We start from the raw sequence: 17,390 nt of genomic DNA, 5'->3' as shown, positions 1-17,390 counted from the left end.
TGATGTTATTTAGCAACTGACTTGTAAATTGGCTTTATAAAATAAATGACTATGACTATTTAATACACTTTTTCATTCGGTCGATCCAGTTTTGAAACCACTTATTCCACTCCAAAGTTGGGGCTCCAAATGGCCGTTTTGTATATGTCTACCGCCTCCTCTTGGGTTCGGTACCGTTAACCACGAAAACATTGCTTGATTTCAGGAAAAGCAAATAAATCATTAGGGCTCAAGTCAGGGCTGTACGGCGGGTGGTCGAGAATTTCGACGTTTTGCTCTTGTAAAAACGCAATTGTTTGCCGGGGGGTGTGTGAGCTTGCATTGTCATGGCGCGGTACCATTTAGTACCACCAGAAGTTTTCGGTTGATTTCTCGGAATTCACTTATAGCTTCTAGTAAGCAAAGTGTAATATTAAATCTAAATTAAATTATCATTTATTTCAGGCATAATATAAACCATATACGTGTTAGTAACTTATATACCTAATAAATAAAAAATACTAGTAAGAGTTAACTGTTTGTGATATTCTAATCCGATAGTGGCAACGTGTCCACTTTTGGCGACAAATGAGGTGACCGTTTTTTGAAGTAATTCTTGAGCGTATGACCTATTTGGTCGGTTTCGGCTCGTTTTAGAACACTCAGACGGTGGATTGCTGTTTGGAATCTGGATCTTAAGCATAAATCCATCCAAGATTCATCACCACTGACAACTGACTGCCTGATTGGGAGATTAAAACTCGTATGTGACAACAAACGACTTTTGAATCTCCTCTATCGAATTATTTGAAATTTTAATTTTCACAACTGACTTGTCAACTTTGACTCGACGCTGTACTAAAACGGTTCGGTCAATTATAATTCGTTTGTTTTGAATTCTTAATTCAAATAGTTTGATACAATGGTAGCTTTTTTTATAATTGTGAGAGATTTGCAAACGACAAGACTTAAAAGGCGGCACTCGTACAGCTCTTGAGAGATTTGAGAGAGAGACTTTTTTCAAAAATAATGTTTCTACTTGAGTATCCGAACTCAGAAGGATGTCCTAAACTTGTAATGTTCTTGAGCTTGATAATTGGGGTTCAAACCCAGTCAAAATGTTTCCGTTTGAACTTGTTTGTTTGTCTTATCTTCCTTAAAGGGACACTAGTACTATTAATGTTTGGTTAGAACAGGTTAATGAGGTTAAAGAGGTCCTGGCCCCTTTACCTTGGGACGCTTACCTATTACATTAATCTACTAACTAAGTACTGTAGGTAAGTGAGTACAGTCTAGTATTAGTAATTTTAAAAGTTTCAAATTACCTTTTAACTCAAATCATAAATATCTCCTTATAGTGGGGGCTGTAGACTGTAGAGGAAGCATTGTATGGAATTGCATGGGATACCGTGAACTATATCTTAGGGAACGCGGCTTGGCACGTTGTTCCTAAGGTTAACTAAACAGATATATAGTTGGTCAAGCAAAAGGCGCGAAATTCAAATTTTCTATGGGACGATAACCCTTCGCGCCTACATTTTTAAAATTTGCCGCCTTTTTCTACTGACAAGATTTCCTTGACCAACTATAGTTCCCTAGACAACGACGGTCCGGTATACCTCTGGGTCCAACAAAAAAACAGGAAGGAAGTAGTACGGCTCACTATTTCTTTCTTTACGCTGATTAAATCAGAACGCAATGAATAAAAATATCGTCACAAAATTAGACCAAACCAATAACTACAGAGTATAAAGCCAATTTATCTAAAAGCCTTTTAAGGGTAGGTAGTTAAATTGAGCCTGCGCGTGTTTTTAAACAATCCGATGGGCTGTAAACGTCGTGACGCAATCGCGTGTCGAGCGCACGTAACTCAGGCGTTACGTTTAGTGTGTAGCTTACTGTTTATACGTCATCGCTGGACGTAAGTGTGCTGTGACCGTTTGGTTAATAATCGATCGAAATTACTCGACTACAGAAGGTTGCATACTGCTTCTGAGGTTTGCTGTTTTTTTTTTCATATTTGTGTTTCCGCAGGACATATGCCTCTTTCAGGGATACCCGTTGTGCTCCGAATGCGGTATTTTTGTTTTAGGTCTCTGGCATTACGTCTAGTGTGTACATTACTGTTTACACGTCATCGCTGTACGTAAGGCTGTGACCGTGCATTTAATATATACGCTAGATGACGCAAATACCACAATTTGTATTGAAACCAAGCGTGCCGACTTTTTCATACAAAATTTACGCATAATATAATTTTAAAATTACTTACCTGTGAAAGGAAATATGTCCTTGCCTTTGGATGGTCGCAATTTTTGGGCTGTTGCAGTTAATTATCACGCAACGAAGCATTTTTTAAGTTTTACGGACGTCCGGCTGCAACAACTGACGCGCGTGGACTGTCAAGAGCGACGGTCAACCTTGACGCTTGGTCGGGGTTAGGACACGCGAAGTAGATGCATTTGCGTCATCTATGGTATATTTATATCTGTGCATTCCTGCTTTTGGGTTAATATAATTTAAAACTATCCGTTCTTTAGCGAAACAAGAATAAGAACTTGTTTAAGTCGGAAAAATGTTAAGCTAAAAAAAGTTTGCTATGAATAAAAACAACAAAATACTTATAAAGAAACAGCAGTATATTTCGGAGATTACTTAACTACAGATTGACCCCTGGCTTTGCAAACACGCTCGCGTATTGACATTCTCACTGTAAATAATACTAATTTAGGTACACATGTAACGTGACAATTCCAATTACAGTTGCGCTACTAGCACTCGCACATGGATAAAATATACAATATGTGACATCGTTATTGCGTCGTTATGTTCGTGAATGACTGACCCAATTATAAATGTTATAGGTATAGTATACCCAATTTTGTTAATTTGAGCCAAAACCCAAATATCTTTTATATTGAATTATCATGACCTTACTAACTATCTAACTAACTTAATGACTACAGCTTATATAACAAATTCGCCTGCCGCGGCTGTCTGTCTGTATGTTCGTGATAAACTCTAAAACTGCATAGCGGATTTTCATGCGGTTTTCATCTATCAATAGAGTGATTCTTAAGAAAGCTTTAGGTGTATAATTTGTTAAGGCTTTGTGTAACTCGTGCGAAGCCGGGGCGGGTCGCTAGTAACTAACTAAGGCAACGTAACGATCTTCCTTTTCCCTTAAGGGGCCCACTGATTACCAGTCCGCCGGACGATATCGGCTTCTCAGCTGTTCGGGACTGTCATTTTTCTGATCTAACTGACATGCTGATATCGTCCGGTGTACTGATAATCTGTGGGCCCCTTTAGTCTTCTGCCCTGTGTAGCTTCACAGTAAGTAAGCTCAATAACCCTTGTGTTGTAAGTACTAGACGACAGATAGATAAACACTTCAATACATAGAAAACATCTCAGGAACAAATATTCGTGATGAATACAAATAAATGCCCTTACCAGGACTTGAATCCGGGACCTCCTACTTCGTAGGCAGTCACTACCGACTAGACCAAGATTAAATTAATGTAAGTACCCAAGTGTATTTTTTCTATTCCAAAACATTAAATCATCAAATTCCAACAAAAGCCTAGAGCATTAACAAGCTTCCTTCAATCAAAGTGCATCGAGTGCATTCCGTGTTGCAACTTGCAACCGGCCGGTCGCTTACGTAACCGTCGACATTTGCTCCTTTCCAATGGCAGTTTTGCAATTAACGCTTTAAAGGATTCGCGGTCACGACATAAGTACACATAAGTAGACTTTTGGATTAGCCTGCTTAGACAAACTTAAAATGGTTACGTACATTATGTTACGAAATTAGGATAAATAAGCGTTATTTTCGCTATAAGTACATATAGAGATGCCGTAATGTCGGAAAAGGCAAATAAGCGAGCGCGTGACAGACCAGCTAAATGGAGTGACCAAGTCATTAAACTCACCGGGGACTGATAATTCTAAGCATTGTAATTGTCTCTTGTGAGGTACGCAACCGACATACGCCCGCGGCACGCTGCGCAGCATCGGCTCGGCTCGGCAAATATTGGATTCTACCTACGTTAAGGATTCCGCGTTTCTTCTCTTCCTTAATTATGTAACTACTCACACGGGACCCGTTAATTAAATTGAATGGCAAAATATTAAAATACGCTCGTCCAGGGAAGTCTCATAATTTCGTCAAGGCTGTAACGAATTTGACTAACCGCACGAGGCACTTTTTAACATGGTCAATATTTTATGTCTATTAACTATACGCTTTTCACGTAACATAATCATTATCGTTACAACCAGGCAGCTGCTGAATGCATACTCATCTTACTACTTAATATATTGAGGACAGTGACAAAGTCGAAAAAATATTGCAAAACGTCTAAAGACTCATTCTCGTTTCCGTAATGACCACTAATGTACACATATATCCAGTGACGCGAATTTTGGGTAGCCGTATGCAGAGTCTGAAATGATTGCCGTATCCAATAAATATGCATAAATAATAATAAAATAGAAGAAATCGTTCTGAAAAGGTATAAAATTAAACACAGCAATATTTAAAACTCTATCAAGTTAACATTGCTTGAGCATTGCTGAGCTTCAACTGTCTAGCTATCACGGTTCATGAGATACAGCCTGGTAACAGACAGACGGACAGCGGAGTTTTAGTAATAGGGTCCCGTTTTTAAAAATTAATTAGTTTTTTTTTATACAGCTCATGCGCTCTACATACCCATTGCCTAGACGACCTATTTAGAGCTATCAGAACATTACCAGTTGCTAGTTTCTCATTAAAATTTACATTAGGCTCTCTATAGATTTTTTAGTTTTTGCAATTAGCCTCATGCATGAAGTTTATATTTGAACGAAATAATTTTTATTCGGATGTTTGTTACCGATATCATGTTGCAAATGCATTTTCGTTATTAAATTAACATTTAATTGCTTAAAATAATTAAAAAAAATACAAAAATTTGCCCGCGAAAAGCTTGTTAGCAAAACGTCCGAAACGTCACGTGACATCACGCGTTCGACGGACTAGTTCACATAAGTGTCATTAGTAGCAAACGTCAGTTAGATCGTCCAAGTCCAACGTGTGACGTCATCACGCTCTGTCGAATTCGCTGTTTCAACCGCTCAAAATTTTCTACATATTAAATAATACTACTACATAAAAAATAATGTGAAGGTTTACAAAAGTATTTTTTCCCCTCACTAGCTCGGAAAGTTGTCTTTTATCCTTCAAAACAAGCGGGGAAAAACGCGTTTTATCCACTAGTGGGGAAAGTAATTTGACCTTGGACGGAGCGTGTTTAAGTAGCTTGACAGATAACAAAACGTAAAACGCTCATGATAATGGTTCGTTCGATATTAAATATCATTAAATAAATGGTTTGAGAATCTAATAAAAAATACCAAATTTAGCTTTATTTAATGATTTTAAGTCATAAACCTTAAAATTCCATAAGATACGTTTGTTTTTTTATAATGATGTTAAATATAATTCTGAAAGCACAAGTTGAGTTGATGAAATTTCAAAACGCATCGTTGACATTTTATACGTCAGAAATGTCAACATTGTCAACAAGTTTTCTACTTAAAAACTTTTCTCACCGACTCGCGTAAAAATACACAACACAAAAAAATTAGTGATTCCAGTGATGAAGATGATCTAACGCCTGTGGAAGTTGCACTTTCCTCGCTATAGTGAGGGGAAAAGTTTTGTGTTACACACGGGTGCAAATGTATTTTACTTCTCGTGTGTTTAAACACTCGCTACGCTCAGGATTCTACTTTAGAATTCAACTATAGAATCCTTTCGCTTGCTCGTCTCTTTCTGCATTGTCGCCTACATTGATCGATTAAATACATGCGATTTGACGCAAAATCTACAAAGCTCCGTACGTCTGGCTTTTACTTTATTGGCAACACCAACATTCTGGCCTGCCAGATGCGAGACTCGCAAGATATATATATTATTATTTTTAAGTCACACGTGGTCACACATTTTGCATCTGGCTTTGTACGATCCGATCCAGTCATACTGTTTTCTGTATTTCTGCTTGGTATGTTTTCATTTAGGTTTTGTTTGGATGGGTCTATTAGTTTGCCAGTCATATTCACTTTCCGGGGGGCGCCATGGTGGAGTGAAGCATACTCGATCCCATGGCGCTCTCGCAAACGACAAAGAGGGTGGAACGCTGGAGTGGGTTTAGTGCCTCTCGCCAGATGAGAGGGGACAGGAGCGGCGAGTCCCACACACCCCCCCATCAATGGCCTTCCCACGGCCGGGGGGACGGTGCGTAAATGCATTTCCCACTCCGAAAACAAAAAAAAAAGTCATATTCACTTTCTTTATCGCTCATTATTGCCAAGATAACTTATTACACCGTAAGCACCAGTCAGAAAACTTTTTTTAAAGTTTTTTGAGTAATATATTTTTCATGTAAACGGAAGCGAAATAGACGGCTTCTTAATTTAATTATCATAAGGTTTGTATAATTGGTAATATTGATTGGCGTCGTTCAGAAATATGTTCATAAAGTCCAAATTAAATCGATCAACAAAAAAAAGTGCGAACAAAACGCTGTCAATTAAAATGACAGTTCGCGCCCTGAGTTCAGGTACTTCTCTCATCGCTCACGTGCGTTCCCGGGATCGCGGATGTCATTTTTTTGAATTATTATTTTTAGTTAGTCAAATAGTTCGGATGTCCTTGAGTTAAATAGTAATTTCCAAACTTGAACCATGACGTCAGTTGCGTAAGAACTTGGCTCCGCGACTCTTCCACTGCGCCGGCGCCACTGTCTGTTGCAACTCTATGCTGGACCGGTACAGATATTTGCAAGTTAATGTGTTTACAAACAACGCCCCAGGCGAGCTGTGTGCCGCTGCCCCTGCCAATCAACCAGTTAGGGGCGGAGATTTTTGATAGCTAACATTGTTGAAGTTAATTTTAACGAAAACGTTCAAATGTTGACATAATAAAGCAATAAATAAATAAAGCGAATTACTAAATGACTGTTTAGTTATTGTAATGTATATGTATAGTTAGTCATGTCGTTATCACGTCATAATGTAACTTGTACGCCTGCCCTTCGTCAAAGTCAAAATAAATATAAGTATGTATATCTCGCCAAGATCTGCCGTTACCTACGGCCCCCGCTGATGCCCTTATTGAAACTATTATTTTTGTAACAATTCAAAACTTTATTATATTTATTATTAGACTTTAAACTATTAGGTAACTATTTATGAAATAATTATTGTCAATACCGTAGTCACCTGTCGCCCTATAGAAGTAACTAATCTTAAAATTCCGATGTCTGATTACGAGTATAACCGCTGTTCACATCACGCCGCATAGAAGATTGATCGCGCGATTGACCCGAGATATCTGTTGAGGCCATTAGAATCTATCACATTTATCTTGCTCACAAAGACAACACTGATAAACGCTCGCAGCCTCCGAGCTCCCGTTGCAGACCATTTGCCGCCGACAATGGACCACAATTTGCATTGAGATACTTGAATCCTCTTTTTACGCTTGCTATAGGAGTGACGTAACGAGAGCCTCAAAAGCTTGTAGTAGAAACTATTTGAGATAAATATTATTTTTCTACTCCAGCACTCTTATTTACCTATATAGATTATAAATGACTGCCAGTGAGATCTAAAATAACTTCATTCATAAGAAGCGCGGCGCGACGGACCCCGGCGCAGTGTTATATGTAAGTATCCTGACAGCAGTGTTCTTACGGATATTCATACAATATTATGCAACTGCTTTTTTTAATTCTGACTTCTTCGATATTTACTTTGATGTTATTTCTAATTTTAGGTGTTTGCCGCTGTCTTAGAACAAATATTGTGTGCAACGGTACATAATTAGGTACTGTCTTTACAAAACTCAACTTCGTTTCATTTTGTAACTTTGCACAAAATACTATTACAAATACTGTCGTTACATTTTTATTCTTCTCTCTTAGACAATAATGACGATAATAGAACTGTATATTTTAGTTGGTTTACCTCAAATACTAACCTACTTATGTATAATAGAGCATTGAGATGTCCGCCCGCCTTCAATTTAGTTCCTGACCATTATACTAAAGGACTGCGCGAGCGCATGCCCATCGAGTTCTTTATACGTCGTGACGTTGACACTCTGGTGGCAAACGCATTTCGCCCGTCTAATGGTCAGCGGTTAGGTCTTTACCTCAATTAGGTTAGTGGCATGCGCTTTTAAAAGTGCTTTAATTCAAGTATTTAGAAGTGTTGGATCGTTGCAGATTCAGTAAAAGGGCCCCTGTGCTTACGATAGGCAAGCCAGGAAAAAACACTTAAAGAATCGCCGGCGCCGGTGCTCGGTATCCCATTGGAACGTCACGTCACCCCAGTGTAGAGTGTATGGTTATCCTATGTAATAGCCGTACGCCTCCTACGGAGTAACAAATTATGCCGTTTTCTATTCCTGGTCGAGTTACGATAGTTACTATTGTATAACATCAATTCAGGTAAAAAAACTTAATAAGCACAAGTGAAGACTTGTTATCGTTCTAATCAAATTAATGTAAAACCTTCAAAGTTCTCACGCATCAGAATAGATCGCGAACCAGTGAGGGTGGGTTGATTGATAAGTTATGTGAAGGCTTCACATACAAGTAATAAATGTTCAGGATTTTATACTTAATCAACAATTTATCAGATGAAACTGGTGACAGTTTATAAGGCTATTGTAAATGATAAAGGGAAGTAATGAAATGATCAGCCGTTTTTAAAACTGATCTGCAAAAAAAAATAGCCATTTAATTATTTGGACAGCATACAAAAATTTGGCTGGCAATAAATAAAAAACGAGCTACAACTCTTGTTCAGCAAATAATTTACAAACGGTCAACATTATAACCAATATCGATCTGCTATCTGCTTAATAGATAGTTGAGCTGCAAAATTATTATTTGGTCAGCAAGATTAAAAAATTGGTTAGTAGAAAAATCATGTCCCTTAGCAGTTTAATTGAGACGCATGCATATTAAAGGAATGGCAATCTAGAGTTTTGAAAGATTTACGCCACTATAGACCAAGATTGGTAAGAGAAGCCGTTGAAATTCACAAATACAAAAATTTAAATCGTGAAGATGGGTTTAAACTGTCAAATGTGTGGAATCCTGTGATTTGTTTGTGTAAAAAACCAGTGATATCCGAATCAAACACGCGTAGTGACACCGTGAGTGTAGTGTGTTTAGACAGACCAACGAGTGTGAACGCGACCGGACCACAAGTGTGAATGCGACAGATGGTAACGTTGAAAGCGAACGCAGCCGACGCGCAAAAATGAGGATAGACCGAGCGCTGTCTACACAATTTTGGCCAAGTGCGAGTCGGACTAGCGTTCCAAGGGTTCCGTACATTACACAATTTAAACAATGTATTTTTTATGTGAAATGTCTTTAAAAAACCCGTAGGGGTCGGATCAAAAACTAAGTAATTAAGTCCGACTCACGCTTGGCTGCCCATTTCTAATAGATTTTCCGGTGATCTATAGGTAGAGATCTATTTTGTGTATTTATTTCAAAATTTTTGACCTAGTAGTTTCGGTGATAAAGGGGGGGGGGGAATTGTCATTTTTTGCCTATTGATATAGTTTGACAAACTTTATTTTTTAATATTCTCATTTACCCGCCAAAAGTGGCCCCCGTGTTTAAAGTTAATTTGTTTACGTTACATGTCCACCTTTGGGTCACAAACTTACATGGGGTACCAAATTTCAACATTGGTCCAGTAGTTTTGGAGAAAATGGGCTGTGACAGACGGACAGACAGAGAGACGCACGAGTGATCCTATAAGGGTTCCGTTTTTTCCTTTTGAGGTATGGAACCCTAAAAATGGGTTAGGTTAAAAAGGTTACTAGTTATTTACGAAAAACTATAAAAAGGGAACTTTAAACTCCCCCTACCCGTTACCTTCACCCCCACCCTCCAGTCCTTTTAGTATGTTGTTTAATACACAATTCCCTACAACTATGCCAAAATTCGCTTATACTTGACTTATTTCGCCGTTTTTCGCCTAAATAGTGTTTAGTTTATAAAATGCACGTATATGTTACTAGTAAGGTATTTGTAACATTGGCCTTGATGCCTGATTTAAATTTTTTAAATAAATAAATTATTTTTCCTTCGTTTGGTGGCCTAATAGTGTTTTGATACAATCGGTGGTCTAAAAAGTAAGAGTAGACAATTTAGGTAAGTATAGTAGTAGTTTATTTATTTATTTCGATATATTTAAGTTTCGTTTTTATGATTTTACTAGCGACCCGCCCCGGCTTCGCACGGGTACTTCAACTAATTTACACAAAACATTTACAAATTATACCTATAAACCTTACTCTTCGCAAGGCATCACTATCTATTAAAAAACCGCATCAAAATCCGTTGCGTAGTTTTAAAGATCTAAGCATACATATAGGGACAGACATCCATCCAGACAGCGGGAAGCAACTTTCTTTTATAAGTACTATGTACTTAGTGATATAACTATGTACCATTAATTTGTGTAAAATATTTATTATTTGCTGAAAAAAAAACATTTTCAATCACTATTCAGATTAGGAATTATAACATCACGAAATGTTAATCTCTATTAATTAATAATATACTAACTCTTAGAAAATATCTCGGCAAATAACATTCCTTTATATCCTTGGTCAACCACTAGGGTAAAATAAACCGTGATATGGTATTGGTGTGACCGCCTCGTTTTCTAGCCAGCATTGCGTTGCCTAGAGGCGGTTATGTCACTCCATTGGCTCCACTTTCCATGTTGTTAAGGGTCACTGGATACACTATTTTGCATTCCATAGGCAGTGCGGAAGAATCTTCTATATTTGGTTTAATATATTTGAAATTTGTGTTTCAATCTACAAATATTAAGTTCAAAGGGTGAACATAGATAGAACAAAATTGTGTAGGTTGCATCTCTGAACTGCCGCTTGCGGCGTAGCATTTTACAAATATAATTACACATTTGTGTGCTGACTTCGCGCTCTTCCTAAACGATTCATGATGCTTCTGTGGCGCATCCAGAACAATAATTGCTAATGGGACTTCGTAAGAGTTTAGAAATGTTCTATGGAATTTTCTTGAACTCATTGCATTGTTTGCTTTGCATACGTCTTCCGCGCCTCCGTCTTATGTATAAATATGTAATTATGTGCTTATGCAATGTTTACGATGGTTACGGTGCAAAATTGCATTTCTGAACCAACAGGAAAGTATGATTTTGTGATTGGCGTTTCCTTAATTTATGGTTATTCTGATCGAGTTAGGAACACGAAACTGCGCTCCAGAACTGGTATCGTAGATGTGGGTGTTAAGGCCGCTAAGCTTAAATGGGATTGGGCGGGGCATTTCTGCCGTATGCACATGGTTCGGTGGGCCAGATTGGCTACCGAATGAACACCGCAGATTAGCCGGGGCAGAGGCAGACCAAAAAAGAGATGACGGGATGACCTCGACGCTTTTCGCAGTGACTGGCGGGAGCATGCACCAAACCGTGATCAGTGGCGGAAGAAAGGGGATGCCTTTGCCCAGCAGTGGGGCACAAGATAGGCTATTAAAAAATATTATTCTATACCTGATATAGGTATGTACCCGAAAGTGACGCCAGGAGCAGGAGCCATATTGCGGTAGTCCCAAACAACACTTTCTGACACCGTGCGCTAGTTAGAGACAAGACAAGCGTCATATCATGACATGTCCTGCGTGTTAAACGTGCCCATAATTATAGGTACGCCTAACAGCAGATGGATAGGCTGCTGTAGTTAACTATTTATTAATCTGCGCTGTAGTGTAGATGGGTAATCTAAGAATATATATTTTATAAATCTGACTGATTGTTATGAAATACTTACATAAAATATTTTATGTGCTTCCTTACTTTATTATGTGGTAGTATATCGTTTTAGTATATCGTTTAAACTTAATAGGTACTTATTTTATGTAGAAATTTGCACATTACGTACGACCTCTGGTCTTCCTCGTTAAATAATGTTATTATGACCATAATTGCACTGCTTTTGCGGTTACCACGCAGTGCATGAAATGCTTACAGTTGCCTAGCGGTTGACCAAATGTGACATTTTCAACCAAAAGGTACCACATTGTCGCTTGTCAATAAGGTTGATTTCAAATTGAAGCTGTATGGAAATAGCGCCTTATTGACATCCGACAATAAGTACCCTTTTGATTGAAAATGGCACATTAATTAACTTTAAATAAAGTATAGTAGCTTTCGTCTCCCCGGTGTCGTTGGTCCCGTACTGGTAGATAGATACTTTCAAGAGGATCTACACATCGATTATTATTTTAACTTCATAGGTAGACTACACAGTCTACCTATGAAGCTGAGTCTAGCATGTACACACATGCTTGGTATAAATAAACATCGAATGTCATAAGCGACAATTATTAATACTTCACTTTTGGGTCATGGTAGAAGATAATTGTACTAGAAGGTATTTTTATTTAGTAATATAAAGACCGAAATCCAAGGTCGGATCAAATTGCAAGTCAGATATTTTGTACAGAGATGCTAGTTGGTTGTGAAACGTTTGAGAAACGGTCAAGAAGGTGTTTCAGCTTTAACATGGTATACTGTGGCACATGACGACTGCGTCTCGCAATAGCACTAAAATATGCTGAGAAATGTTACTTTACTTACTTTTGCGTTATATTTAGGTAATATAAAAATTGTGTAAAACCATATACGATGTACGGTTTTTTTTATTATGGGTTTTATGGACACTGATATGTAGAATTGTATCTATCCTGATTCTCAAAGATAAAGAGATTAAGGATAACAACAAAGCCAAATTCTAATTATGATTTATGTCATTATATCACTCCCTCATAGTTTTGGCTGGCGTGGCGGCCGAAATTGTAGGCATTTTTTTGAAGAAACTAAGCTAACCTCGTTGGAAAAGAAGAAGAGTAATAGTAAATGTAGTGGGAAGAGATCAAGTGAGAGTGCACAGTGCACTCGAGATAGGTAAATGGTTAGTAAACATTATTATGCAAAACAAGTGGTATTGTAATTCGCTATTACGTTACGCGTTGGCGTTGATCCACAGGACACGAGCCAGATCAGTAAGGTACATAATGAACTGGAAAATAATATTTACAAGTTTACGTCATAGCTTAGGAAAATCCTACACAATCTGACATAACCACGTTTTTGTACTAACAACAGATATGTAGATAGTAGTTGGGTTTTGCTTACCGATCGACTAATTGATAGGTAAGAATCTCTGCGATAATTAAGAATTAAAATTTCTTGTTAGTTTAATAATAATTTGACTAAGTTAGTTAATTATTTAAACTAACACTTAAAAAGGTAAAAATTATAAATAAAAAATTTGGCCTAAGTCGAATTCGCTCGGTAGGGTGCTCAGAAGGCTGGCCGCATTGCCCCGCTGGATGGCAATGCTGATCCGCTGGCCAAAATATTGACCAGCCCTCTGGTCACCAGAAGCCTTTATGAGGCGCTTTGACAGCTCCTCATAAAGGGCGACGCGCGCTAGGTCCCCGCGGCCCCAGGGTTTCCACCCCAAACGCCGGAAATATGTAGCTACTACCTAGTGTGGCATATTTGCGACGTTTGAGGCTTTCGGCCGAGGATGCAGCCGCACCAGCGCCAATTTTGGTGCCTGGAATATGGGACGGCGCTAGGGTATCTACGCAGGTAGCGTCCCAGACAAGTGGCCGACCCATACTCCAAGGCACCAGCGTCATTCCGTCAGGCATCTTGCCATCGATCCTGGCCAGACCGTTGGGCTCGAGGACCGCCGGTACCTTGGCACTGACAAGGGCCCTTCGTATGACGTCGTTGAGGCTGGCGTGGCGAGGGATCCTCCCAGCGCTACGGCTGCATGAGAGGCCGTGGTGGCCCAGATTAACCATATAACGTTTGTTGATGACCCTATTCGGAGACATGTGGCCAATCGGCATGTTGTATCCAACAATGTGCCCACCGTTGTGGATGGTAGTGTCTGCAACCACAGACCCGACTCCCATTCCGCAGTGGCAAGAAGACGGGCCCGATCTGTCGGGCTAATTAAGTGCCGTATCTAGGAGACGGTTCCCAGTTAGACGACAGAGGGGTTCGTCCCACTGCCTCTGCGAACATGGGTTGACAGGCGGGTTTGTGTTAGGACATGTTAAAGACCATACGCTCTTGGCCTCGGTACAGTGCGAAGCCTCCAGGAGCCCTAGGGAAGGGGCTAAAATTTTCCCGATGAGGTTTTGAGCACCGTGTACCGAAGCTAGCGCTACGCTAGAAATTTTGCGGATGCCCAGGCCGCCCAACCTAGTGGGTAGGCTAGCCTGGGTCCAAGTTCTTTCGCCAAAAGAACTGTTCAAAATGGTCGTGAGGGTTTCTAAAACTAAGTTGTCCAAATTTGAGATCAAAGACGGGTGTTTCCAAAGGTGTGATCCGCGAAGAATGACTAAGTATAAAATTAACAAACTGAGCAACCCGCCCATGCTCAGTGTAGCGTTCCATAGCGTAGGACGACTGAATTAAGACAAGTAAGGCATGAAAAACGCTTTATAGCCAAAAAAATCTGTATGCATACATAGAAAGACAGATAGACGGACAATGTGCATGGCGAAACTACAAGAATTCCTATTGGGCTACGGAAGTCTAAAAAACTGCAGTATCAACAATATAGGTATTATAGGTACATATGTACTTTGCTTCGTGATGGATATTTACCGAATACTAGAATAGAATAGAAAATGTTGCAATTTATTTTATTGCAATTATTTTTAGCAGTTATTTTAATGCGTATGGCAAACGTGATTTACGGGTCAGCTCATTACACAAGCTACACTTGTTTCATCAAAACCAAGCCAAGGCAAAGGTCCGTGGCCTGCAGCTCTTTCTAGTTTCATCAGAAGACAACATTTTTGTTTATTATTGTATCAGTAATTTGACAACGTGTCGAAACTATATGGGCACTCATTAAACCACCGGTGCTGGTAAAAATGTATTTGAGCAACGTAGTGCATATTACATTGCGGCCTTGGCACACATCTTGTGAACATGGTAGTTATTGCTTTTTAATATCTATAATTGATGTTGCAATCCCGCTACAGGCGGTCATTGATCTTTTAGTTGTTTCTCATTAAACGCTAGTAAGTTTCAAATTTAGGTATACACGATCAAAATGTATGGAATACAAACGAATGGAATGCCTGCTCAGAATATTCTACACCTCCCATGACATTTGGTGCGTAATTCCGATTCAAAACATTAGGTATACTTATAGATTGAGAATTATACCATAAAATTAACTACATATTTTGTTATAACATATTTTAGGCACTGTTAGTAATACTTACGTTCATTTCGATAACTTCAGAACACTTGTAACAAACAGTATCTTATAAGCGCCCTGCTCCCGCCTTTTGACACAGCACTATTAAAATTCCCCACAGAACACTCACTGCACTAACGACTCAGTGCATCAGACAGGCAATATCACAAATGTCACGCAGTTCGAAAGTAATATGTCATATGCATTAGGCAGTGCAAGTATCTTGTTACTGTCGATTGTTGCACAGCTCCCACGATCTTCCTCGATGCACCCAAGTTCAAAACTCTTAGATTGTAAACTGCGTTACGAAACAAACACGAGAAGTAATTTAGATGTCAGTTTAGCATCTAATTGTCACTTTTTCACAGACTGATTTGTTGAAACATGCTATTAGCCGGGTTATAATTATTGTGTTCCGCGATTGTAATTAGATCACTGTTTAAAAGTAAGATTGATGATAAGTTAGCTTGGCTCGTATGTTAAAAGTTTTAAAATTCAAATGATCAATTGCTAAAAACAATAAAATTAAAATTGAAACAATAAGTGTGAAGGTCTCGATTTTTTTTTTATCTACGACGTGATAAAAAATGGAATTGGCTGCATAGTGACTGGTCTCTTGGCAAGGTTGCCAATATTTATCAAAATAATCGATTAACCTCATAACTTTTAAATGCTGCAATACGTTAGGCAACAAAGCGTCATTGATACATACGTTAAAATTTTATTACGAATTTCTAAGTTTACCAACTGTTTCACCGGTTCATTGCAAAACATCACTGGGTCAAAAATAGCACTTTTACGTCAACGAGTGTTTCCACCGGCGTTCCGCAGTTACCTAACTGCGATAACTAATTAAATGCGGTGATTAGACCGTTTAGGCTTAGCGAGAAAGCAATTATTACATTGTGTAATAGGTTAAGTCCTAAATTGTTAATATAGGTCAAGAAATATTTATATTCCCTCATTTTGTTCTAGAATCGTTGCTCTAGCTACACGAACTTTTTCGCTACATTCCTCATTTTCAATTATGCCTGGATTGGGTGTTATTAAACACCTCCGTGGGGGCCGTGGGTTATAAACAGATATTTTGTAGTTATATTAGTTAAGATAATTAGCCACGTTTGGGAATTGTATTGGGAATTATATCTGTATGACCAGGACTTTTGGTTTACTTTATTTTTGTCCTCATTCGCAATGGAACTTTGGTGTTAGACATAGACCACAGTTTAGGTTAAAATTTATTTTCTCAATGTGTAATTTTTATAAATATTAAACTTTGAATATTTCGATGATGAATCCTTAATCGCGCAAAGACGAATGAACGAATTTAGCTGGAATTTGGCACACGAATAGTTTTTATAACGTTTTTATAATACAATAAATGTAATATTTTTATCTCGAAATTCATCCCTTAAGCTAGTGCAATGGGATGGGGGTTGAGCTTTGTAGGGGAGTAATGAAGGGGTGAGGTTGAGGGGAGGGCAGGCGACTTCTACGCGGATGAAGAATATGAACATGCAGAGGCTAGTAAGTAACATATAACAATTGCCTTCAAAGCCTTTAGAAATACTACGGCACTACGTGACCTTTACTTGTGTAGGTTTAGGACACATTTTGGTTTGTTAAAAAGTATGGTTTATATGGAGCAATGTTAATTAATATTAATACCCTTTTATCCGTTGGCATAAAAGCCTCATCTCAGAAGCGTAATCGTTCGCGATGGTTACCATTAGATAATTTAAAGATCACAATCTGGACAGATTGATTGCTGGTTGGAACCAGCTCAGATTGCGTCTTTATTTTAGGATGATCGTTTACGCCATCGGTTTAGGTGTTTGAATAGATAGGGTCTAAAATTGTTATCAATCGTAACTAAGAATCTATTTTCTAAAGTTATTTTTCCAAAATTGTGAAACTGATTTTCAGAATCGCTTTAATTACACAAAACTTAAAATAACATCATGGGCTGTCCAAATTCCACAAGTTGTTATCTTCCAAATCAGCAACTTATAAAAGTTATGTTTTAGAACACGAAATTGTTCATGGT

General features: G+C 38.5%; 2 protein-coding genes across 6 annotated transcripts in view; one reads left to right on the top strand and one right to left on the bottom strand.

Annotated features, from left to right (window-relative positions):
* LOC134750242 (flotillin-2) overlaps positions 1 to 17,390 on the top strand; it is a 470,025-nt gene that overhangs the window by 124,497 nt on the left and 328,138 nt on the right. The window lies entirely within an intron of this gene.
* LOC134750205 (glucose dehydrogenase [FAD, quinone]) overlaps positions 1 to 17,390 on the bottom strand; it is a 34,828-nt gene that overhangs the window by 16,423 nt on the left and 1,015 nt on the right. The window contains exon 2 of one of the 2 annotated variants that reach the window (XM_063685337.1): positions 15,369 to 15,778. The gene's annotated coding sequence lies outside the window, so the exon portion shown is untranslated. The remainder of the gene's footprint in view (positions 1 to 15,368; positions 15,779 to 17,390) is intronic. The other variant, XM_063685336.1, reaches the window with a different exon arrangement.

Source organism: Cydia strobilella, chromosome 19 (assembly GCF_947568885.1).
Source record: "Cydia strobilella chromosome 19, ilCydStro3.1, whole genome shotgun sequence".
Classification (NCBI taxonomy): Eukaryota; Metazoa; Arthropoda; class Insecta; order Lepidoptera; family Tortricidae; genus Cydia; species Cydia strobilella.
Note: the sequence above shows the minus strand (reverse complement) of the source record. Positions and strands in the feature narration are given on the sequence as shown.